Raw genomic sequence first — 27671 nt, 5'->3', positions numbered from 1 at the left:
TACCATCCGATGCAGTTTGATCGTAATACAGTATACCTTATGACCTATTTTCAGACCAGATGCATTAGCACTAATTCAAGTCGATTGAGAAAAAAGAGCTTTTGTACTTCTGTAGCTTCAAAGCATCGTGCAAGTAATTTATTCGTAAACAGTTTGTAGGAGGTTACGATTCTGCAGACCAAAAAACGGGGGTGACATGAAAAGTTATTCGGGACATCTTCACTCCATGGGTTTAGCCGTGTCTCATTCGCGATGTTGAACTGATTCAACTGAGTCGGTTCATCGTTTTGAAACTTGATAACGCGCGTTTGAAAAACGAACGTGCGAGTGACTCAACTCTTACTTCCAGGTTGGAGTCTTCTGAAGTTTTTTTCTCAACGATGACAAATCGAGGAGGCACTTGACTTTGTGCAGATCGTGCTAAGGAACTGTTTCAACATTATGACTCCTCTGTTTGTGTTAAAACACGAAAGGGAGACAAGAAAGAGCGCGGATTCGTCACGTCAATTTTTCACCTCAAAATTGTTGTGTCAAACCTTTCGTTCATCGTACCAACATACGCAAGCATAATCATCAGATTTGACTCTATCTGAATTATTGTGCGAAACAATTTATGAAAAGGCGATAACGACTTATTATTGCATCGAACTAGATCACTTGTACAGTATACTTACGATCAGTAGGTACGAATCTATCATCCCCAAAACATTTGTACTCATTAATTAATAGCTAGCGATAGATACCTCCTAACGATAAGTTGGTCTATCCGATACGGCCGACAACTCGCATACGACGTTATTATTAAATGAAAAAAGTTAAGAATAAAAAAGACGGTTCGGAACATACACTTCAGAAATGCCTACCTATACTATATCAATGGAGCGATGGTTCAGCAAATATTCGAACCCAACCCGCTTCTCACCGCCTATGCAAATATACAGGTATAAAAAAAAACTCGCACGGTAGAGTTCAAACACTCGAATGTGATCATCAAAATTCAGCCGATTCACCGATAATGTAAGCTACTGTGAAATCACACCGATATTCGTGATTCAGCAAGTTTTTACGTAGGAACAATCGTTGATATCTCATTCGCTGGTTGATCAGGAATATTCACAATCATCCATCCATTCCCCGTCAATTCAACGTAGTAACGAATGTCACCTGCCCAGTGCTTTGGAAGCCTCTAATTTACATCTACAAATTTCGTGCGCTAAGCATGACGTGGCATCGGCGAGAGTTTATTCATTTATACATCGAGGCATAAGTCGCAATGGGTCATTTCATTTCATGCCGACCGAAACTGCCTCTGACCCATACCCACCAACCGCAATACGTTCTTCGAATGCAAGTCTCAGAGAGGACAAGATCCGAATATTTGCAGTAATTTTTAGGACTGAGTTGGATGATTCGGGGAGCTCTTCTGCACAAAAATGTCTATACCCAGGGTGAAAATCCGTCATGAGCCTCTGATCAAATACTAGGGAAGAGCAGTATTTGAGTGACATCATGCTTATAGGGAGGATAAATAAGGTACATTGTATACATATTCGAGTCTATATAATGCGAGAGAAGTTGCGACCTGCGATGCCGTCAAGCGATCAGCGATGCTAGAGGCTTGGATATTGTTTAATAGAACTAAATAACCAACAATGAGTATCGAGACACCTACGCTGAATGGAGTTTGTACGATGAAGCATGCAGGTACTCGTGTCCACCTACTTACTTCGTACGAGACACTCCGTTCCAAGCGATCGTGCGTGGCATGAGACACAACATGAATTGTTAAACGCCGTATAGTATGGCGTGGAAATCATTTCCGCCTACACTTGTGTCGAATACAAAGACGCGACGCATCCTCCTCAATTCACCCTTTACCATTACAGAAACAGAATTGAGACGCTGTTCCTAACTGCAGTATTCACGCTAGAATGTACAATAATTATGATAATGGAATCAGTAGTCATGGTTTATTAAATTTTATATTATATAAATTTTTTATTAAATACCCTTGAGTGTATTTAAGAGCAGTCCATCTTGCAGGTATATCCCGATTCATAGAATGGTGAACATCGCATGGTTCAAAAGTATCTCGAATTCGTTCAAAGTACTTCGACGTAGCTTGAAATTGTGTAAAGACCAAGAAACGTCCTATGAATTCAATCTTTTCTTCTGAAGTTAAGGTCTTCGCCAGATTGATTGACGACTTTCTTCTCCATAACTTTACAATACCCATGAAGACTTGATGTTTATAAAAAAAATAATCATCATCATTCGGAACTTTAACTGTTCAATGGTTACACAAGGTAATGGCAATCCTTCTTGAACCAGCAACTATACCTTCATTAAAGGGCAATAAAGTTTGAATATAATTGACACGAAAAAGTCTAGAACTTCTGAGTTGCATAGATACTCACCAAGTGAGTTGCGATCTAACCGTTACATTGAAGAACTTTTTACATTCGAGAGTAACACGCCAGGTACAAAATGAAATTATTAATTGGTTAATATCAGTAATGATCCTCGAGTAATAGGCAGCTTCTTATTTATAACACAAAACGTGTCGACACACCACGTCATTATAAGATTATCCTGCTGTATAGATATTTTGCCGTGTGAAGAAATACGCAAGTGAGCCGAAAAAACATCAAGCTAACTTACCGTTAAGTTAAAGACAAATAGCCTACTTATTCAAAATATTTCACCGTTGAAAACGAAAATTAGCATGACTGCTACGAGGTAGAGGAATTGCAAATTGTCGTAAAAATAAACGTTTCCATTTGTCCCAAATATATAACGTGCCTGCAACGGTATAGAATTTGTTAGTAAAAGGGCGACGATTTTTTTTTCACGGCATCGGCTACAAATGTACGCAAAACGCATATCTACATTAAAATTAGCCGAAAAAAATACATAAAGGAAAAATGTCTTACATTAGGTGGATACGTCCTTTAAACACCAAAATGTATTTTTATTTAAGACATTTATAAACGATATAAGGTCGCATCCGCAACCTTTTTTTTTTTAACTGTAAACGACGCAAAAGTCTTCAACCCAACATACTTGATTCTACTGAACCATAGCAGATGGGCAGCACCGTGTTATATGGAGCTGTTCTCGGTGTACTCGTATAGAAGGGAATCCGCTTATATTAAGGAGCTAGTCGTCAGGTTAAACTGATTTGCAAATTTTTCTACGAAAATAATAAACCACTTAGCATCGATCGCTGCCATACATATCTTTCTGCAGGTATAAGTAGCTCTACATATCCTTTGTATACATCAATCTGTACAGCTGGAGAAGTAAAAAAGAGCTTGACTTAGTTTGCTTTTTGTATATTTCGAACAAACCCAAACGTATTATGTAGTCTGCGTCAAGTTCACGCCAAAAAATACTCTCGTCTTTCGGACGTTTCTCAACGTGAGATTGAATTTTAACGACGTTAAACTAGTTCACTAAAAGTCTTTCAACACCATCCAGGAAACTTTTTTTCACCGGATATCAAGACGAGTCACTGAGCAGTGTCCTCATTTTGTATACATGGAGTAGTCCTCTTGATTAAGTGCAAACAATGAACGTGATATTCTCACGTGCTGCATTATTCGAGTACGTAATCACATTTTGTCTACAATGACTCACTGTAAGTCTTGTTACAGAGATTTCTGCAACTTTGCAAACTTCGCTGCCACAAATTAGTTGAGCCCGTGAAATTTCCGCACAAAAGTTGAACATGACTTCAATTGTAAAGAAAAATAATCTATTGCAATTTATACGAGCAGATACGTAAATTCAGTACATTATTGGAGTAAAAGTTAGATTGCCTCATTAATATTCGTTCCGCTAAACTGAAGCCAATATACCAAAATTATTGTAACTTCAACTGCCAGAAAAGTTTTTGCCCACATGTTTAAAAAACTGATGGAAAGTAAAAAAAAATAATATATTACATTTGCGAAATTTTATATCATATACCGTTGTAGCAGTTACGAGGATCAAATTTTAATTAAACGAAACGTAACACAGCCAGATCTCTGGGCAAAGTATACCATTGAATAAGGTATCATCGTGGATATTACATTATATGGTCCGGGTATAATTTTATTTCGTCCATACAACGCTGCTTTCCGTGACAGTTGCAGTTACCATTACCGCAACTGCTGGCGACTGTGGATACGTATTGCGGTTTATCAAAGACCAAATGCTAACACAGAACGCAAGCGGTTACAAGGTTGGAAAATAAAAATTCGTACTCTCTCTCCTCGGCCAATCGACACTTGATATTATCATACGTCTGTGTACCCGGCGCTTTCATTTCGCGCAACAAGACGAGAAAAACACTTTCAATATTTGTTTAGATCTTTCCCACGCAGTGGAATTCGTTATTCGCTCGCAAAGTAGAGATTAAAAAGAAATTTAGATTGTAATTCACATGACACAAAACGCAGCAGTTTTGGTAGACTGAATAAACTTCAGTAAGTTCTGAGAGAATGATAACAATCATTCAGGTTAATTATGGTATAGTCGAACAGGCAGTGAACAACCGACAAGAGAGAGTGCAGGGGCGTTTTTCTTGTTACGTTGCAATTTTGCAGAAGCTATGATAGTTCTGCCGTTTGTGAGAACGTTACAAATAAAGCGCAACTTGTACGCGTCGGTAATTTTCTAGTTTTACCGACTCGACCGATACTAAATTATACGTAATCGTGTACACAACCTGATGCAAACACGTTTCAGATAGGTTGGCATCTGCACAAATTTCTCAACGACGTATTCGACCTTTGTCGATATTATAAAAAATCAACTAACCTGATAACGTGGCTGAATATACACAAGTTTCCTGTAACAAATCATCGTGAGCATACCACACGTGCTGTACGAGCCACGTGGCAGCGGGTAACTCTGCATACCTTGTACCTTACAATTGATTAAACAAATTTCTCGATTGCACGTGACCGTGGAACCTGCGTCGGAAATTCTTGTATGGCCTCCTCTCTTCTCGTATACTGTCCCGTGATTCACGCCGATACCTAGCGAACTAATTCTATATATATATATAATCACGACGCTGGTAGAGTGACGCAAAATAATTTATAAACGAACGGGCAACGATAGGCCAGATGCAAATGGTGTATCTTTTGTATGCAATGCTTCGTTCGATTCACCGCATGCATGTATGAGTGACTACTCAATGTCTGTTCCCATATTTTCCTCATGCTTTTCCAAAGAATGCGCAACACTTGATGATTAATGCTTACTGCTTCTGGACTGGACTTTAAACAATAACACGGTTGTGTGAAAATTACAAAGGTAAAAGTTCATCGGGCTAATTTATCCACATTGGATGGAAATTAATTGACGAACACGTTCTAATTGCGAACTATGCAAGTGACTGACTAACGAAATAATAGAAATTAAATGAACACGTATTTTTTAAGGCGGAATGACGAACCAAGAAATTCGGACGAAGATCAACCAACAGTACCTATTGGTCATGATCAAAACTGTTGAATTTGTAATTTCGTGCACTGAGAAAAAAAAATTATTATATTTAATAAATATTAATTGATCCAAATAATCTATGCGTTTGCATAGTACTGAGCGCACATTTATTCAAAACGACAATTTAAGTAGTTTTCAATCAAAAAATTCCGTATTTAGAACTAATAAAAAATAATTAATATGAATTAAATAGAGATTGAGATCCACACGCTTCACGTTAAACAAATTGTCCGTTTACACGAATAATATTTACAAGGCCCAGTAAGATATTTTGTCGATCAAAGAAGATATAGCATTATACACAACAAACTGAAATCACAACGACTCGCCCCCATTTGGATTATAAATACATTTAAATAATACATTTAGTACTCGAGCATTATGCCAATTATAGCTGAATGAAAGTAAAAAATTCAAAATGTCCATATTACACAGTATAATGTGTGTATAGTATATCTATAGACGGGTTTAATGGTGCAGATAATAATTTATAAACTATCGACGAACCTGTCATCCATTAGCCTGTTTTATACCCCAACAGCTTTATCCGGGAAACGAAAAACTTGTCGTCTGTGCGCTCGAATGTCAGATCTGTACTCATTTTACAGTTTCCTCGAAGATTAATACCGTGTAATAAGCTTTCGGGATACGTGCCTATAATACAAAATGGAATGATTTCGAGTGACTGATTCGGTCGTTTCGAGCAATTAAATACAGCCGGTAACCGTATAACCTACACAAACATAGGTAGGTACCGATAACGTATACTGTGATCTTTGTCGTAAGCTGCGCGACGACGTTTCGAGGTGGAACTAAACACAGGGACCCGTTATGTATACGAATTGTAATGAAAGGGTATACGACTATACATTACGCAGACGACGAGGAGACGGAAACAACAGAATGCGGGTATAAGATGCGCAATTAAACGCGGGCTTGCCAGCTAACCGAACAATTCATCATTTTCCTGCAATGGACAATTGTGACGAGGCTGAAGTTAGTAACGTTGGCCTACGACGATACAACAGGGTAAAGAGAATCACTTTCGAGGAGTTGGCTCTTCAAAATAAGAGTACATTTTATTTACAACACCGATCGCGAGAGAAATTTTTAGTTCCGGTTAACGCTCAGTCCTTAACTATTTCGATTTTTTACCACAACCGAAAAATACAGTTCTAGGTAGATAATGAAAATTGGTTTTCTAGCTGTTACCAGAAAGTCTATTATCCGTTACTATTCTTTCTCATTACGATCACTGTTGCGAAAATTTAATGCTTGTGCAACAATAAATTGGCGTTAAAGCCTTACTTAACTAAAAAAGTAGAGTAAACCTCGCAAACTGATTTTGCGTTGCAATAACCAAAATAGGATCGAACGTAGCCCAAAATGGTTACGCGTACCTCTTTTTTCGTAATTCCAACAATATTCGAATAGTTTTTTTTAACGACACCTGTTTTACTGAATTTTTCTAGTTACTATAATAAATGAAATTTTTCTCAGTGAATGGTTTACTAAATTTCGGAAAGTCATAAAGGTGCGAATTAGTAATTTTTCTTAAACATGCGTCGATGCAGTAACGTGACTAACTTGCCGAAGATTTAATCAGATTTCGTGACTGCAGAACCTCAACATATGCTCACAAAACTACGGAGTAATCCTACTCAACCCGGTCTATTGTTATACCTTGTACCATTCGTCCAGTCACGATTGTTTTCGTATTATCCCCATTCCTTATAGCTATATTGTGTTGAGGAAGATTCATTTCAACATTTGCCTCGTGCGACTTGCAATTGAACACGGAATGAACATATTTTTTTATCATTGAACTGATATCAACACAATATTCCACAAAGTTAAATCGTCATCGAGTTAGCTGGTTTGCAATGTAATAAATTACAAAACAATTAGCTCTCCACGAAATCTGACAAAATTTAATGTTCAACTCTATATACGAGGCACTTCTGATTCTCACCCTCTCGGATTTAGTACGCGATTTTTTATATTGTTGCTTCAACTCTAAAAATCATTCCAATTTTTTTCAGGTTTTTCAGAGCTCCTTAAATGGTATTTTAACAGTGATTCCCACATTTTTGAAAAATATTAAAAACTTACATAAATTGTATGGGAGAAGCCAAAAATATTTCAACTAAAAGAGAGCAGGCAAAACAGAAAGTTTTTATTAATTATTTAACCAATCCATCATTTTTTTTTTTTTTTCTTACATTTTTTTGGAGGGAATTTTCAGGCTTCGATGTATCTTCCGTAATAAAGCAACAACACATAAATTTTAATAAAAATTATAACTTGAAAAATCAAAATAACTAAAAAACTGGTTTTGAATTTTGAATGTTATTTCTGAATTTCAATTGAAATTTGCAGATTGTTTTTGTGTCAGTGGAGACATAATCAGCATATCGAACCCTGAAAATTAAGAAAAAAAATCGAAATGAATTTAAAAAAAGTTACATATTATTTAAAATGATATCTAATACAAAATCACCGTTTCGCCTGCCTACTTCGACTTTGGTTCAAACATTTTCAGTTTCAACCACAGAATTTATATAATTTGGGGCACCTGGAAGGTAGGAAAAATCTGAAAGAGGGCTGAAATGATTTTTCGAATTGGGACAACAATATAAAAAATCTCGAACCAAATCCAAGAGGCTGAGGGTTAGACCCTGGTCGAATCGACGCGGAATGCCCAATACACAGCCTTATTTCCATCAGCGTTATCACAAACACCTGTTAAATCCAAATATTAACCTTCAGCTTTATTATTCTTCCCGCCGATGGTGTATCCATTTCCTTTATTCTTATCGTACGAAGGTGAGTTCGGTCGAGACTTTCAACTCGCGACACACGTTCCAATCAGCGTAAAGTAAACTGACCCAGTACCGATAGTGGTGAACAAAGACCCGACGCGACGCAGTGTTATACAGGTATTCCTGCTGATTGTCTTTGTTTTCTGTACCAGACTACCCGGAGTCTTTTAAAGCTCGCCTGAAAGCGTTGGAAGCGCAGGCTGCAAGTTGATTTGCTGCCCATCGCCGTCACGTGAGTAAATAAATACGTTAACGCGAAGAGAGCGGCTCTCTATACTTAGTTATAACTATAACAACGAAGCCTGCGGTAACCAGTAGCCGTGAACAAAACCCCCCGGGCAGAAGAAGCCGTACGCCTGTAATAAAAACAACGAAACCTTAATTTCGACACGTTTAGACCCTCGTATACAATACGCCTAAATTTACGGACAAACATATGCGGCAAAGTAAAAAATTAGAACTGTGAAATAGGTAATTAGGGAGGTACGTGGGTTTAAACTTGTTGAAATCGATTGTCACACCTGTTGGATATTATACGATTAATCCATGGTCATGTTCTCGTTTCATTTCGAAACAAATTAAAGACTCAAGGAGTGGCGGTTTCTCCGATTTCATACTAATTTCAGTTAATACTGTATCTACGTAAGAAAAAAAATCCTGTAATATAAATTATGTACATATGATAACTCTGCAAAGAGAAAAATTTATAAAAGTTGTGCCATGTTTCAAGGAAAAACCTTTAGTCATTAAACTCAAATTCGCAAATGCGTCAATTATTCTGATAAATAATCCGCTGCAAAGATGCACCCATTCTAATGGCTGCATGCAGCGCATTGCAACGTTCGCTTGAATACTCAAGACCTGACCGCTAATTCGTGGAGCATGAACAGTCAGTCATACAGCAGATAGATGAAAGTCGACTTTCATTGAATCAGATTCAGCATTCGAATATAATAGAAAGGATGATCGCGACGAGGAAATTATGTGTTCAGACTCGTGGTTGGATTTTACTCTTACGACCACTTAGATCACAATAAAAATCCACCTTTCCTGTAGGCGCATCAGGAATCAGACTCTAGCTTAGGGTCGAAGAGATTGCAGAGGGTTTCCGGGATCTGTTGGTAGAAAGAATTCATACCTGAGGCTGTTCATCCACCTGTGTAATTCGACACTTGAAGAAAAACTTTGGTCGAACTAGCCAAAGTTTTTTTTTTTCTTTCGGCCAATTTTTCTGGATTTCGTGTAGTCTTGCAAGAAAATATGATCAACTGCACCGATATCTGGGTATAAGTATCGCTTTATGGAGTAATTTCTAGGTTGAACTAAAAATCAGCAATATTCACTTAATTTTTGTCCTTCGAAACAGAAATTTGCTTACTCACACGAAGCCAAAGTTTTCTTGAGAAAACAATATGTTCACTGTTTCTATTCAGTGCGCATCTTGCCCAACGAAACATGCTTCCTCGCTGTTAAAAGTGGCGCAGAAAAGTATTCACCAAGTATTGGACTTGAGAGGTGCACGTGCAGGTACCATAGAAAACGCAAAATTCTTTCAGGAAAATTCAGGGCGGACAGTTTTTGTTTCGAAACATTCAGTGTTTCGACATTGCGTTACTTTTCGGTGTAATATTTTGGGTTTTTAGATCTGAATGAAAACCCTTTGAAAAAATGTCACTTTTTTATATTTTATCTCAAGCTCGTGGTACGCACCTGACTCAAATAAAGTTTATGTATCATGGATTGCAGTACAAGAATTGTGCGCAAGTCGCTGTTGTTTTCATAGCGCAAGAAATCAACCGTAAACAAAATATTATAACTGTAAATTGCTGTTGATGAAGACTTAAATAGTATCTGTCACGATAAAGACTATTTTTATTGATATTTCACTCAAGTATTATAGAGGTAGTGCCTGTTCTATTCCTATAGGTTATAATTGGTGCACCAATAAACTCAAAGAATCATAATAAAAACGATAATCTTCAACGAACAGATATTTTATTGTTTCTTTCTGTGACCAATAGTCATTTATTAGCGCAGACCGAATGGTATAAAACGACAAATTCCGTCAGTTCCAATCGTAGACTAGATGTTTTATTATCATACGTAACACCATTCACAGTTTTCTGTATAGTGAAAATACACGCTTGATCATTCGAAATCCAAGGATTTTTGGAGAGTGCGAAGTGAGCGATACGTAAAGGTATGCAGCATATAATATGACGCGTGAAATTCTAAGAGGCAAACAAGCCACGTCCCCGTCCTCAGCTCGTGACTAAACCTCGTCGTGCCAAGAAAGAATTTCAAGCGGTTTGCAGGGTTCGAAGGTAGTCGGAATGTATGTACGTATGTGCGGGTGTATAAACCAGGTACGCGCTCTGATCTTAAAATTGACTCCGAATGACCCATAAGAAACCGAGGAAGTATAGCGTAGGACGAGTGCGTGAGGGAGATCAGGTTATATATGGGAGATTCTAAGTCAAATTAGCAGCCCATGAACCTCATCCTCTTCGATTTGAACCATTTTTTAGTATGATGTTCTTACCAACTTTCCTTCAGCCACTGGTGAAATTTATACAAAATCGCTAAATCAGTTACGAAAACGCGGTTTGTAAAATTCTTAAAAAACTGAGACGGTTTCTATGTTTCAAAATGTAATTTTTCAGCAACACACGATAATGGAAACTCAATATTTACTATTTTTTTCGCAAAGTTTTATTTTCTTCCGTGACGGAATTGTTTTTGCTTTTGTATTTTTTATATGCCTCGATCTAAAAGATTGCGGAATCACATTATTGTCATGATTCTGTGATCTATTTAGACCGGGGATCAAAAAACAGAAACTCCAATTCCGACATGGAAAAACTACAAACTTTCGAAAAAAAATAGTAAGTATTGAGGTTTCATTATCATGTGATGCTTGAAAATCACATTTCAAATCATAGAATCTGTGTGAATTACTTCAGATTTTTAAAAATGTTGTTTTCGGATTTGTTTTTTCGATTTATTTCAAAGTTCAACGTTGGAAAAAAATCTGAAAAAAATTCCGAAACCTTTTTGGGTTGGTATGAACATCATACCAAAAAATTATTAAAATCGAAGAGAATGAGGAACATGGGCTGCTAATTTGACGTGGAATACTCCATATATACAATGATTACGGGGGCGTAGCTCGATGGATAATTATTTTGGTAACACAATACAATGCGGTTCTCGATATTGTTGCACGAGGCATCTAATCGCGTTGGTTTCGCCTGCAATGTGTTGGGTTTCATGTAATATAACATTGAATGACGCACTTCCATTTAAACTCATCCTGAAAAACGGGGCAGGGTTCAAGTTCCGAATTTGAAAAGTTCCTAATTCGGAATCTCAACTTGTTCGGAGTTATGCCCTTTCGGCATTTTGTCCTTTCGGAATTTTACCCTTTCTTTTGCATTTATGGAACTTTGAGTGTCGGGTTTCGGACCATTCGAAACATTGATGTTTCGTCCAAGTTTGATTTCTTTACTTCAAGTTTCGCCATCAAAAAATTCGGAATTTGGTGCTTTCGGAACTTTTAAAATTCGGAATTTCAACCTAGCCCCTGAAAACGTCTGGACAACGATTGCCAGATCTTCGGAATTCTTTTTGATAAACGTAGAATTTTTTCGCGTACTCATAAAAACAAACTCGTTTTCTACACCACGAAATGAACTTCGTTATTGTAACTATACATCGTTCGAGATGCAGGGTGTCTACTGTAATTAAGAATTTAAATTCCAGGACCATTCCAGAAGTTTTCTGGACAATAGATTGTAAAAAATTCTGGAACCTTAATTTTGTGTTCGTACGAATTTTCAAGGATAGGAATGTTGAATAGGTGTTGGATCAAAAAATTTATGCATATATGTAGTAGTTCATATACAGAACGAATTGCTAAGGACTGCATGATCCATTTGTTAAAATTTAACGCATTCAAGGCCGCGTGTTACAAATAAAATGTCGCAGTTTTCAATCAAAAATGTATTATATCAAATTTTCCAGGATAAATCAAAATATTCCAGAACTTGTCCAGGACCTAAGGAGTAATTTTTGTTTCCCAGATTAGTTCCAGGATTGAAGGATATTTAAGGAGCAGTAGACACCCTGGACATAGACCTGCCGAATATGCAGAGTACCTTTTCGACTTGCGTTGATATTATAATATTCTAGCATAAACACAGACCAATATTATCATTATTGACAAGGCGGTTTATTCTAATTTCATAGAGCTAATTGAACGATATTTATAAAGCTGTGAAACGTGTGTTTTCGTAAAATTCCGGCAGGCCGGCAGGCCTATAAATATTCAATAGTTTATTTAACAATGGCGCCACGATGCGTCACAGGTAGATGTAGAAAAAAATCATTTAATAGGAATACTTTTCATCGGAAGATATATATTTGACAACGTGTATCTGAAGCGAATTTTTTAAACAAGGATTTACACGGAGCAATGAGCAAAGGAAGTAACTCGAGGAACTGGAAGTAAAAAGGAAACACCGAATCGTCTTATTACCTTCGGCTATAGATTATTTAAACAATTTAACTCTTTCAAAATTATCCATACATATATTTCATAAATATGAGAAATTTTATCGAAAAATGTAAAGAGTGAAACTTTTCTAGAGTGATCATTTTCTGGAAAGAGGAACAATACAAAACTTTGGCTGATTCATTTCGTACTGGAATTCACGAGAAAAAATTTGTAAGCCATGCTACGGAATTCAATTCATCGAAAAATGCAATCTGAATTGAAATTTACTTCGCAATGGTCTGTCATTTTTTCAAATGTTCGAAAGATAACGGCACATCCGTCCGGATATCGATAACTTGACATGTTCTTCACGGTTAATCAAACAGAACCGGTCGGCAAGTAACGATCGAATTACTCCGAATGATGGATGTGACATATTTATTTCTTCGGCATTTCGTATGAAATTTGAACGAGACTGAAGTTGTTAACGTTATCGTAACAAAACATTGGAAAGAAATTCACTATATTCAAGTTTCCAATGCCTTTAAAGAAACTTGGATTTCAAAATATGAGTGTGTCCTACTTTATTACGATTTACTCGAATTCAGACAATTCCCAAGTCGCGAAATAGCGGTTTTCGTTTATAAAAAAAAAAAAAGTACGTACTTTAAATCCATTGCGCAAAATAAATCGTTACTTGCCGACCAATTCGCTTTGATTGAGCATGAAGTAATGCGTTTTATTATTAATGCAACATTTATTATATTTATATCTGACTATTAACATATCTTTCAGTTACAGTAATATCCAAACAAGTATATTGTAATATTTCAAAGATTTCCATCACTCTTAGTTATTTCGAAACTGAATTCGACGACTCGTCTAGTCGTCTTCCTCTTCTCAGAAGATTTATGCTCGTTGTATGTGCAATATCATGAAATGTGTATAAACCTCTTTTGCTTTTTCGAGCATTGATATGGATATTAATGTACACATCTACCTATCTATTTATCTATCTTCCGTCCCTCTCCTAAATCATTTCACGAACTCCTAGGTCATTTAACAGTTGTTACAATTCCATTGCTATATAATAGACACCTAGAAGGTACGTATATCCATATTAGACAAAAGGTAAAGAGGTTACGGCAATTAATATTTATGATGACAAACTTCTGGAATTCGCAGCTGCGGCTTATGAAGCGAGTGTTACCGTAAGTATTTGAATAAAATTCGTCGCGTTGTTTAGAAAATTTCTTACGTGGGCGTGAGGATCTCTGTAACGTGCAATGAATCAAACACACATGTATGGACAGATAGGAGTCGTCTTCGCATACTTACTCATTCCTGAAACTAAAATTTGTGCACAAGTGCAAGCCCGTCGTCGTGTCACCGTTCCTCATGCCTAATACGTACATGAACCTTATGCCAATTGAGATAACGATGCGGACGACCTCGTACCGTCTGCCTACTTAAAATCAAAACGAACCGCAACGCGCAACTTCAATTTGTGATTACTCACAAGTAAACTCTCTGCTCCTGCCGCCGCAGATCGAAGTCTCATGGAGTTAACGTTTCTGAAACGGGCTGCCGTTGTGTTTTCGCTTTGAATAAAATTAAATTACCACCGACATTGTTCCTTAATCAAAAATATATAAATTACCTGCACTCGTGAATCGTTTACTTTATAAATTTTATTACGATACTAGGATGATTTACACAAGTTCAAGTATATATTACCGATTAACCCTTTGCGCCACAGCGCAACATATATGAGACACCTTTTTCGAATCGGTGATTCAAGATTTATATTCAATTTTTGAGGTATCGTTGTCAGTTTTTTGCATGATTGGACTTCTAAGATATCAATGTTGATGTTTTAAGAAGGATTATAATGATTCTGTGAATATAATAGGCGCTATGGATAAACAAAGTGTTGAAAATGCCTGTTTTTACAAAATCTAAAGACTAAAAAATCGAACTCGGTAATCTTGGATTTTGAAGTCACTAAAAACGAATCTGATGTCGGAATTTCAAAAAATTCAAAATTGCGGTTTCAATATGGCGGACTGAAAATATAAAAATGATCCGTTTCGCTTGAAATTTGTTATTCGGGGGTTTTCTGGGTGGCTGGAAACGAATCTGATGTCAGAATTTCAAAATTCAAAATATGGCAGATTGAAGATATAAAAATTGATTCTATTCGCTCAAATTGGATCCGCCATTTGAAGTTTTGAAAATTTCTCAGATCTGAACCCATTTTTGAAATCAGCAAACTCAAGAATCCTTATACATGGACCCAGTTTCATGGAATTTGACTGTAAGAAAAAATTTATGGTTCAAAAAGTTAATATTCCTTTTTCCCAACATTCAACTATACTACACGATTGATGACGATCTTGCACAGACCCAGTGTTACAAATATCAAATCTATGTTGCATTTCGTGTACAACAATCTTCCGCCAGTTATCCTTTTGCGGTAGACTACAGTTTCTTCATTATACGTGTTTTCAACGATATGTACGAATAAAAACGATCCACGAATACGGACACGCGTATAATTACTGCGCTAAAGCGGGTCAGGGTGAATAGAAATAGGAAAATATGTAATCGAGTCCTGACTAACCACATTTACAGACATCTGAAAAAACAAAAACTCCGGTAGTTGAAATAGTGAAGCTTGACAAAAACGATCGTTAAAATCCCACGTCTGTACGGTTGCCAATTGAAATGTTACGATCCAATAACAAGAATAACAAGCCGCTGGACACAGGACTATCAAAAGCAAATGAAGCAAGCAACAAAGAAGAGAAGAACTCGAAACAACGCAACGTCACGGTCATCTCCGTTTTTTGTTTTGTTTTTGTTGAATTCAAAACGACAACGATACTCACGAAAATTCAAAAGTGTTTGATTAAGCTGAGCATCGAGCAAAACAGCTATTTAACTATCTCGCCAATACATTTTCACCAAATTCTGAATGCAGCGTGTGAGAAAAATGTCTCCTCCCCCCTTTCCAGGCAACCTACTTCAACTCTGTATACAGACTATGCGGCGCAGCGGTCACCGGCCGAATGACGTAAGGGACACGATCTCATCTGTGTATTCTATGTTCGTGAAATACAGCAAAGGAATATTTTTGAAACTTCACCGCGCGTCACGCGAATTATGGGCTTGTGTACTGTGGAATACACATTGACTTAACGCTTTCCATTTCTCCGCGTAAAAAATCATCCAAGTAGGTATCCTTGCAACGAAGATGAATAAAACTATTAAGAATTGATTTCACGACCCTATTAGCAAGTGCACGGAAACGTATGCATACTGCTTGTGACACATAATTTTAGAGAGAGAGATAGAGAGAAAAGGAGCGAAAATGAACCGACAAGTAGCGAAGATCAGGGGCGAAGACTCACCTTGAGTTTAAGGTGTTTTGAGTTGCTGCCAATTTCCGTATACGTGTGTAATCCAAAAGCACCCGGGTGTCTGGGGTTCTTGCAATTTACTTGGCAGGGTGCACGATTCGACACGCTGTGTGTGCGTGTGTTTGTACACAACAGAACTGATCCGCAAAACCACTTGCGATCACCACTACAACAATTAGCACCAAACAAAAACAACTAACTATTCGCCTTTGGGTATTTTAGCATTGAATCGAAGATGAGGCGAGCATAATATAAACCGTTGCGAATGCAAAGGCACGACGTAAACACGACGGGCACCTGCGCCTGGTCTCGGATATGTCACCGTGCGACGACGAGCCGTTGATCAGACGTTCAACCGAACTGAGAAACCTCGGTGCCAGCACCAATAACCGAGCTACCTACACCATACGCGAAGCATTGCTTGCGAGGCCTCTCGCGCATGCGCAGAGACGGTGAAAAATAAAACTAGAAATGTAGGCTGTTACCTGCAGGTACGAGGGATCACCAGTGTCTCTCAACCGCCAATGCGCGCCGAGCTCGTACGACGGTTACGTAATGCGTCAACGGTGCGAATTATCGTAGAGTGACAACCTCGCCATCCGTTTTCGTTGGATGTAACAGTAAGTGGGGATGTTTTTTTTTGTCTCATTCATTTTTCTTTTTATATTATTACCTCTGGGGACTTTCAGAATTCGTCCTTCTGCTCGCCATATTGAATCAGTTTCGAAGAATCCGAATTTCTGCTGTCGAAGAGAGTGCAACTCGTCTTCACGAATGACCTCGAAATAGATGCAAATTTCTCTATCCGCGAGTAGGATCGTGACTCGTTTGCAGGAAAGGGATGTTCTTTCGGTCGAATAGTGGACTAAATTTGACAAAATTCGAGGAGATGTGGCTAAATGATTTTCTAACCTGTCGAGAAGTATTTAATTTTCTTAACGTTACTTGATAGTTTTACTCGTCGCTCGAGTTTTTTTGGCCAAAGTATTATTTTGCGACGACAAATAATTTTTTAGGTGAAAATTGCGAATTTTATTTTTCGTTTGTAATATACGCTTGTCACCCTTGTGTTAATAGAAGCATATTTGTGAACGGAGATTATTATTTAATTCTTCTTGTGTTGAAATTTGTGAACGAAAATGTTCCCGGTACGAATGGACACTGGCTGCAAAAGAGCAACGCGCGGCGCAACGCCACGCCACAAGTGTTTAAAGTTATCGTTAGAAAGTTTGACGTGAACGCCACTGGCGCCTGTTGAACAAAAACTCCATTGTGAAGACTAGAAACTTGGAAAGAAGGTGATAATAGTACGAAGAAATTACGAAACAATGAAAGATAAATTATAGAAAAAGTTAGAGTTATCCTTGATTCATTCATTCGCTTTAGTAGCAACGCGACAGTCGTCGTTTACAACTACGCTTACTGTCTGGGGAAATTTGGAGAGCAGAACAGTACGCTGCTAAAACCGCTACGATTCCCTACTATATTGCTTTTCTTCGCTCGTCAATTTAAACTACTAATTCCTACGTTTGATTCAACTAATAGCAGTTATTTTGGATTCATTAAAAGTCGTTTAGACTGAATTACACTGTAGAAATAGGACAGGGACAGTTCAAATGAACGGATGCATTCGAGAACAATTTTTGTAGATTGGATCACTTGACCTTGTTTCCGATTTAGATCAAGTTTTTTTTATTTATTTAGGTGTTTATTTAAAATGCGATGAATTATTTATTATGATTGATTGAGGAAATATAATAAATAACTGTTATCGAACACATTGCGGATTAACGTCTATCGATAAATACGACCCGTCACTGTACACCTCCAGTATTCCCATTGTCTGACCTGAGCCATTCTCTTTTTGATCTTGAGGTGTGTAGGTGCAGCGATGTCTGTACACGTTCATCAATGCTGCAGCCAATCTTAAACGTGATTCTCATGAGAAAGAAAAGGACCTCCACACTCTGACCTTACATAAATATATTTATAGGTATATCATCCTGCGCAGCGAGGAGAGATGACGATTCAAGTGCGCTAAACATTATAATACAGCTCTGGTGGGACTTGATATACCACGACATTTGACCCATGTCATTTGAATCTATTCCTTTTTCTTCCGTCAGGTTGTACAAAAGGTTGTTTCAATAGAAAAACCGCATGCGATTTGCTGAGTCAAAATGTCAATAACTTATATCTTCATAACGCTTTGTTCTCTTTTGTATTCTGAATTAAGGTGACAAATACGACCCCAGAAATACTTTTCGCGGCACTTTTCGTTACTTGTCAAACCAATTCAGTTACTAGAGGTATCGACTATTATCTGAAAAATTTATACTTAGTATTTTCTTTTACTCATAAAATGGTTTCTGTATATTTAATAAAATTGTTTCCTATTGCAGCGTTTTAATCTTTTTATAGTAATTTGTAAAATACTTGCTATGTACTTCGTATAAACTTGTAATTATCAGATTGTTTCATCGAGCCGTTTCCGAGATCATCGCGGTAGTTCGTCTGGATAGGTAAACAGATAAATAAATAGAAATAAATTTTTCTAAAAGCCTCTTTTTCGGATGCTCGGAATTCGAAAAGGTGAAAATTTGTTAAAACTGGGAAGTCATCTTTGACAGAAACCAGTACTTTCCCTACATCCATTTAGCTGATGAAAAGTAATTGTGCCTCTACAATAAATTTCAAATGGTAAATATAAAACGACGGAGAGCACTTAAGCAGCCAGTCATTACGTCATAAAATTGAATACAAAAAATGAATTTGTGAAAAAAAAATGACTAGATACACGCGAATTCGCAAGTTATAGCGTTTATACGGATACTTACACTTTTCAGAGTTAACAATGCCAGTTCAGTGTAGCAGTAGGTGTACACAAGTGGTGACTTCTGTACACTATATTCTCAAAAATGATAAAATATTCGTCGACTATTTGGTATAAAAACTAACCCTTCGATGAAAATGTTTGGCATGAAATTATGTCCAAAAAATTTAGAGTTCACAACGCAGAGGAAAACATTTTTCATTGCGAAATTTGTTGAACAAGTTCAAACTTGGGTACAAAATGAGCGGAGAAATCAACGTGATCGTCGTTAGATACACTATTTTTGTCTCTAGTTACGTATCAATTATCATTCCATGGAAAATAAACTGACAATTAGAACAGCCGAAGCATAATTTCGGTTTTAACAAAGTTCTAATCACTAAGAATTCTTAAAATGGGCTACAACTCACAGATGAAAGTATTTTATGGCACTGTTATTTACGTATCAAATTTTTTTTGAATACTGGTCTGCACTGAAAGACCGTGGTAATGCAAGTTTTATTCATAGGCACACATGATTAGGATAGAAAATGGAGGTGTCATCGTTTTTGTCAAATTGGGCGTACATTAAGGCACGGTAAATTGTAGGTAACAATAAAATTCTAAAAATTGTACACAGTTTTTTTTTTACCTCAATATTTGTATAATTTGAGAAAAACAAAAAGGTAATGTGTTTCTCTCACTTATTAGTTAAAACTCTTACCACTAGTAGGTAACACTTTTTTTATCCCAAAATCTTCAATGGATTCTATACCGGCTAAAGAATTATATAAAATCACGTAGTTGTCATGGGAAAGCATATCAACTGTTGATTGGATTGTTAGATTATTTTTATCACTGATTCATAGCAAGATATTCTTAAATTAGGACAAGCCACTTTTGAATATTCAAGAATTGAATTACGACGTTTATCCATTCGTTTTTGATGAAGAAAAATTTATTTAAATTCAGCATATCTTCGTACTCATATTGCTGAATTTTTTTAGGTAAAGTCTGTGGTGTCAACGATTGTCCGGCATGTCGGGGATTCAAATTTATAAATCAGGTAAAGATTTGAAAATTCAAGACCTAGGTGAAGGTAGGTCTAACTTTTTGCAATGCAGCGAATTCGCATTTTTTTGTATTCACCCGTGCCTATGAATATAAATAATTGAATACTCGAAAAGAAAAGTTGCACTTCATTGTAACTCGATGTAATAAAGAAAGAAAGAAAGTACTACACTGTGTAAGTCACAAGACTATAATCAGAATATAAGCTAATTGGCGGTTTGCTAATAATAATAATAATAATAATGCTAATAACATATAAAATGCATGCATACGCAGTATACACATGCCTTTATTGCGAATAGAAGTGTTTGAGCTTCATATTTGACGTCACGGCACATATCATGGTTGACGAAAAATATATGAGCACATTGAGTAACTTTGCTAATGTCATAAATAAAAATACGTGTAGCCTTACTTGACAGTAATTTGTCAACAATGGGGCCTGACAATGAGTTAACACGGAATGATTGCATTGGAATTACCGAGATAAGTAATAGAATGGACCGAGTTTACAACATGATAAACAAATTTGTAAAACGTATATACAACGCAATAAAGAACAGAACATACATAGTTCTTCGCATAAAGTACTTATATCAAAGTGGCAATTAGATATTAATATACATTTGTGTACGATTCGGGATGACGGGTATTTCTCAAGTGCCTACTTAAATATCTGATTGCTCTTCTAAAGTTAATTATCGAGTTAAATTCAAGCTTAACTGATATTTTGTGATTTGCTACGAAATCTTTGTCAAGTATTATTTTGTGCCGTTGGATTTTATATGTAAGCATTTTGATGTCCAATCTACTAGATGTGTGATGGAAAACAAGATCACAATCTCAAGTGGCTGATTTCATCTGTGATACATTCTTTAATATCGGCTCGTGGTAATCAATCTAAGCTGTCAAAAGCCATTTTATTTTCAGCAAATTTCGTTCGGAGGTTGGAGTTACTTGGTTTTTCTCTCCATTCCGATAATCCCAACTTCAGTCAACTCCACTTGATGCTGATTGATATCTGCTAACAATAAGTAAAGCAACAGCTTGTTAAAACCATCTTATAAATTCAACTATACCTAATTGTCAGCACAGCTCATTTCAAGGAACAATAAATTCTTGATATTTATCTGTGTGCCAAGCTTGTGAAACGTTAAGATACGTATCAACTGCACTTCTTGCTCCAAGACAACGGTACTACCACGCATTGGCGACGATACATTACCTATTTGATAAGATTCAGTAAGTTGAAGAGTTACCTGGTATTTCAATTTTGGCCTAGTTTAACAAACCCATTTGAATAAGAATATAATGGGAAGTACAAGAAATTAAGAAAAGAAATAGAGTCTCATTTCGTGCATTGATATTCGGTTATGCCGCTGAAAATTCGATCGGAATGATTGAATAGACGGGTAAGATAATTTCTGCACATCGTAAATTTGTTCTTCTTTGTCGTCATTTCGAAGTAGAAAGAATATTGGAATATGAGTAAAGAAATCAAACCATTTATCGATCGTCAGTGGTGCAGGTTAATACTGCTGTTTTAATATTATTAATTATAAAAAAACAGAAGCAAATTTTCTTTGAAAAAATTTGAGTAGTTACATTTAACTTGGGGATTGAATCTACAATGGAACAGATCGCGAGAGCAATTTCGGAGTTTTTACCAACACGTCCAATGTACGAAGCCACGATTTATCGATATACGTATATATATATACTGAGAAGCATGAGCAATACCTCACTAAAATACTCTGCTCCCAAAAAGTATGAGTTCAAGTAGTTCCGAACAAGATAAAGCTGGTGATCAAGTTTACCTTGAAAAGGAGGGGTTACCAGTATTGATAACATGGCTATTTGAGGACAGCAATGATCGAATTCAGTTTCTTGTTTGATAATACCACCGGTCAAACAAGAATTTTCATTAATAGCTTCCAGGTTGGTCTATATTTACGTTACTTGTACGAAGACAGAATTCTGTAACATGAAAATATGAATTTTCATAGTCAATCAGCGATTATTTTATCTACAGGTACCCAACTCTTTTTCCAGAACAATCCAATTTCATTTACAATTACAAGCCACAGTTTGATGAAAAGTTATTTCACTTGTGTTATGTGGAATCAATTCATTAGTATTATAGTACAAAAAAAAAGCACATCACTTGATAAAGCACATACAAGTTTAAAAAAAAAAATTCCAGGCTTCAAAATCGTTCAGTCCATTATTAGATTCATTTAGAGAATAATGTATTAAAAGTCAATTGACGAATAAAAGACGCATTTTCTTCAAGTTATTTTCATCCCATCTGCTATTTTTTCATCATTCCTTTGCATCAGGATATTTTTTGAAAAAATCCAGCGAACTTCCCGTTCTATTGAAATTTTACCATGGTATCTCAGAAGTTGTTACTATTTGTCAAGCTTATCTGCATTGTCTAAAATCATTATTATTACTCTGAACATCGGATAACTAAGTATTCGATATAAGAACAATTGATTGATCTAATAACCAATGTCCCTGCTATCTGATAATCTAAACGACATATTGCAAACTGTGTCCAGTTCTTACATACAGTGTTGTTTGTATAAATTTTCTAGCACACATGATTGTAGTGGGCAGTACGTGTTATGTACTCATAGATACATACATTCAAGAGATTTTCTATCAGTCTTATTTGAATGATCCAAATACCTATGTCTTCTAAAGAATTTTGTTAACTGACCTTTCACTGCAGTAAGCATATTATCACATTCGCACTAGTTTCCTACGAGCCCATGGTTGTGACGATGTACGACTACTTGTGCTTGCTTATCTTCATACATTCATTCATTTTTTGTTCTAATTACCTCAGCGGCTGACTACAATCCTTCACATACGTCACTTGACAACTCCAATCTCAGATGACACAACATGGTGTGTTTATTTATATCTCACACATCAGTCAAAGCAGTTCTTATCTGAAACAAAACTCTCATGATTTAGTTCAGAAAGAAATTACTAGAACACTCTCACGCATAGATATAAATGTTTGAACAGTAAACAGAGAAGACCATTGATGTTTGTACTAAGAATTGAGCTATTTTAACAATCCGATACAAATTTACGAATAGTTGATTTGATAAGTTTCACACTTACAACTATTTTTGAAGACACTGTTTAATGTGATAAGGCAATTTATGGAGCAAATAGTAGCATAGCATGAGTTGACCTAATTACAATCTGACATAGTTTAGAAGGAGTAGAATCTATTTCCGAGCAACATCTCAATATGACGAAGACACAGCTAATACTGTATACTTTATGTTATAAACATAGTAAATATATAAGACAACATGATATGCAGAGTACGTTTTTTCTTTGGCACAATGTTGAAGGCCGAATTGGTCTTGAACCTTGTATACAGTAAAATATTGCTCGACTGAGCTAAAAAATGATGGCCACATCCTTGCATCTGAAACGATTGGCTGTTTTCAAATTTTTAACGTTTACGATAAAATGAACTGTGAAACTATTTTGAATTTTTTATTATTTAGAAGTACCTAGAATACTCGCCGATAAATTATATAAATCAACAAAGGTATTACTCATTTTTACTACCGACTTACTTTTTGTTGTAGGGCATTGTTACGATTCTCTGGATTATTAGGAACGTTGTCCATATCGCTGTAAATCATCAATTGCATCCAGTTAATATCAAGCTTTCACAGTATTTGAAAGCTTGATAATTATACGTACTCTGAAGCCAGAAGTTTGTCTTCCGATGAAATTTGCCAAGACACAATGCGAACAGCTAATTAGCACTACTTGATTTTCACTTGGTTGCTCAGGTAACTTTGCTTCAAGCACCGTGTTACGATATCTGCAAAATACAGTCAAAACTGATGTAAGAACGCATATTCAGTATACATATCACATTGTACTGAGATTGAAACAAATTGAATATCACCAGAACGGTCCTTAGTAGCAATATTCAAGTAAAAATTGTAAACTTCGAAAATATTAAGAAACCACTGATTGTCACAAATCATTCTTGCCTCGTCAGATATTAACGAAGAGACAGGCGAAGTGAGGTTAGGGGCTGGTACGCTGGCTATCGGAGACTTAAATATCTTTCCGTCGATCCATCCGTGGTGCGGGTCTTTCATCGCAGAGAACGATGAAAAATACCGTTGCTGTTTTCCACCCGTTCGTAGCGTAAAAAGCGAAAAGATTGATCGGTGCAGGGTAAGCATTTCTAGAAGAATAAATTTTGACAGCACGGAGCGACGAATACTTCACTTGGTGTTTAGTAGCAGATATAATTTCCAAGTCTGACGCTAAGGACGATATTGAGATTTAAAATACGTTCTAACCACGTTCTAACCTTGCAACGTTGATAAATATGTCAATGCAAGAGATTGATTGGTTCCAAGTCCTAGCCACAAACATTGACTGAATTCATAAATGATCGCGAACTCGATATCTGACAGACAATGCAAGCAGCGCAGATGTAACGCAACGACGCAGAAAAGCAGACGCCTGATACCATGATGGCCGATGTGCGCCGAGCCACGTGACCCACGTTTGAACGTGGCGCGTGATTTGAACGTCTCGCGTCTGAATAGCGAATAATCGCTGCCGCTTCAGTGACAAAATTTATAGAAGAAGCTCATCTTGAGAAATGAGGAATAGCGAGTTGGTTGCGTTTCATTGTATTTCTTCGAAATCTCGTGTTGATTGATGTAAATAAAAAACCAGAATTTCTAAAACTCGTCTCAGTTTACTAATCACGTATAAAAGTCAAGAAATATTTATTATTGAAAAAAATGCTTGAACTTTATGTCATGGTTGTTTCGTGAAGTGTAATCAGTTCACCAACATTTTAAGTATTGCCTGTTTCTGTAGGCTTCCAAGTTGGGGTTATTGGTTTACTATGTACAAAAGAATGTTTGTTTGTGTATAATTTCTAAGAAAAACTGTTGCCCAAATTTTGCACACCTGTAGCTATAACTCAAAAGCCTGGATACTTTCGAAAAATTAGAGACGGTAAAAATTGAAATTCTACCTCGAATTGATTAATTCATTCGACATACTGATTTTTATTAATGTGGTATGGGTATATATACGTTTAATGAAACTGTTCTGTTGCTTGCATCAATTTGACTAATCGTAATGTAAAAAAATTGTATACGTATCTGCATTTAAAACGAGTGGGCTTATACAGATTTTTTATTTGTCGACCTCTGAACGTTGATAAATATCTGTGTCGAAACTGAAACTTTCTGTAACCCACCTAAATGTATCTGCACGATACGTAATAGCTCTCAGAAAATTCATGAATAATTTATTATAGTAATTGCACGGGAGATGGTTCGCGGATACATTGAAAAGAAAGAAATGAAAGGTGTTGAATATCACGCTGTAAAGAATACCACGACGCCGTTCATTGTCAGTAAATCAAACTGCGCGGGACGTATATCTTTACATACGTATGTACATATATTAATTTACTATGCACCATATAAGCGACGCTCACCGCACATAACTTGATATGCTTGATCGTTTCACGAAAAAAATTATTACTTAAGTATCGTCCCAGGCGATAAAAACCGACTACAGAAGTATGTGTAAGTGGAAATAATAATATAAAATAGAATAATTGTGAACTTGTTCGCACTCTTACACATGTGCAATCATTCGGTGTCTATAATGTAGCACTCAAAAAAAGAAGCAAAAATCAATGGCAAAAAATATACGTAAATACCGGGTATACGATAATCTGTAGCGGACAGATGACGTTAAGTTGGCCGCAGGGATCGCAACACTTTCTTGAAAGATGCAAGATCACGTAGAGCTTCCTCGCATATATGATTGCAACGCGCATAAAGCGCGGGTAATAAAAAGAAGACGTTTAAGGTACAAAGAGTAGGTCCTCAGACCTTTTACGTCTGGCTGCGCATCGCGAGGCTGGGACCGTGACAGAAGGAAAATAAATAAAGAAAAAAAGAACGAAAAACAATGCAGCAGGTCCGATTCAAAACCCATACAAAGATTTCAATTTCCCCTTTTTTTCCTTTTTTTCAAAATATCCAATGTTCAGAAGAACTCGATTTCAAACTACGAGTTTTCAAACGTTTCTCGTTATCAGAAATGTTCCAATTGATTTTCAACATTTACAAACTAAATTACTTGATTTTCGATTTGGAAAACTTTTATTTAAACTTCAGAATAGAAGTACTTTTCTAATTGTTTCCGTCAGATTTTATACTGCATAAAATTTTCTTTTTTCAAATTCAGAAACGGTTAAGAGTTTTTTTTTTATGTTACGAGAGCGTTTCAAATTCTCAGGAACACATAAACAAAATCAACAATAAAATCTAAGTACTACAGATCTTCGAAGGGCCAAATTGGTATGAACTGTCCCTTGTACGTAACAGGTTTCGTATGAAATATTTGAAAATACAGGTTATCGTGCAATTTCAATATGTTGAGGTGTGAACGACCGTAAATTGTTTTTACTCTAACATAAGTATGAACACAGAAAACTAGATACCAAAAAAAAAAAAAAAAATACGACTCCGAGGTTTGCGTAAGAATTTTTTAAATCTAAAACTAAATTACTTATTCCGCGATTTCTTATAAAAAAAATCAATTGAAACGCCTTTAAGACATGTTAGAAAATTCATAGACTGAGCATGAGTTGTTCTAAAAAATTAAGAAAATTTTAAGAACTGTTTACAGGGACTGAACTATACAAAAGTCCCCTGGCTAAAATAAAAAATATGTATCGAGTTTGCATGGAACACCCCATATCCATCAAGATGAAAAGCATGTGTATCTGGGGGATTCCATACGAACCCGACCATCGCCTGACCCTCACTATTTTTGATTTTGTTCAAAAAATTTTCTGCAATAGGCTTAACTCTGAAACAGTACTCTGAAGTTTTTCAGAACTTTTATTCCACTTGTCAATTAATTATAACTATTAAGAGTCATTTTGAAAAGGATCTTCTTTAAAATCTTCAAAAAATTCTCACAAAAACTGTACTTCCTTTTCCAAACATTTCAAGACCGCACCCATGACGAACCAGTTTTTTTTTTTAGCACATTTAATTTTTTTGATCATCTAAAACATTGTTTAAACAGTCTTATAATTCCCAGAAAATCCTCAAAACTTCTATTCTTCACTTAGAACATTTCTAGACCGGTTTCATTATAAAATTGATAGCTAAAAATTGAGAGTCGTAAAAAAAAAATGGAAAGAAATCAACTCATCATGGGCCCGGTCTTGAAGTATTTGAAATAGGAAATACAGTTTATGAGAATTTTTTGAAAATTTTTAAAAATTTCCTCTTCAAAATCAGTTTCAATATTTATAAATAACTAAGAAATTGAATGAAAAATCTGAAAAAAATCAGGGTACTGTTTCAGAGTTGCGACGATTGCAGAAAAAATATTAAATAACATCAGAAATTGTGAGGGTAAGACGTTGGTCGGATTCGCACGGAATTCCCCATGTACATTGTACAATGTGCGTATGTACATGCATCTGTATCCGCGCATTATTC

The 27671-nt window shown here is 36.2% G+C and overlaps 1 protein-coding gene and 2 long non-coding RNA genes across 12 annotated transcripts in view; 1 reads left to right on the top strand and 2 right to left on the bottom strand.

Annotated features, from left to right (window-relative positions):
• The window catches only part of LOC107225769 (rab11 family-interacting protein 4), a 76633-nt gene extending 60024 nt beyond the window's left edge, over positions 1–16609 (bottom strand). For all 4 annotated transcript variants that reach the window (XM_015666339.2, XM_015666338.2, XM_015666337.2 and 1 more), the window contains exon 1: positions 16230–16609. The gene's annotated coding sequence lies outside the window, so the exon portion shown is untranslated. The remainder of the gene's footprint in view (positions 1–16229) is intronic.
• A 165-nt stretch (positions 16610–16774) lies between these two features.
• On the top strand, positions 16775–18532 carry LOC124295145. The gene is made up of 3 exons (XR_006905071.1): positions 16775–16858; positions 16928–17160; positions 18114–18532. It is a non-coding gene; the product is annotated as an uncharacterized LOC124295145 (long non-coding RNA).
• Positions 18533–19516: 984 nt separating this feature from the next.
• On the bottom strand, positions 19517–24756 carry LOC124295136. Of its 7 annotated transcripts, none has more exons than XR_006905051.1 (6): positions 24071–24756; positions 23860–23983; positions 23722–23787; positions 22847–23081; positions 21939–22098; positions 19517–21145 (listed from the first exon to the last, which is right to left on the bottom strand). It is a non-coding gene; the product is annotated as an uncharacterized LOC124295136 (long non-coding RNA). The 7 variants fall into 7 exon arrangements; XR_006905052.1 differs by having other exon boundaries at positions 23730–23787; positions 24071–24755; XR_006905048.1 differs by lacking the exon at positions 23722–23787 and adding an exon at positions 22302–22558 and having other exon boundaries at positions 24071–24747.
• Between the last annotated feature and the right edge of the window lie 2915 nt (positions 24757–27671).

The sequence above is a fragment of the Neodiprion lecontei genome, chromosome 6 (genome assembly GCF_021901455.1).
Source record: "Neodiprion lecontei isolate iyNeoLeco1 chromosome 6, iyNeoLeco1.1, whole genome shotgun sequence".
Taxonomy (NCBI): Eukaryota; Metazoa; Arthropoda; class Insecta; order Hymenoptera; family Diprionidae; genus Neodiprion; species Neodiprion lecontei.
This window is presented reverse-complemented; position numbering and strand designations above follow the sequence as displayed.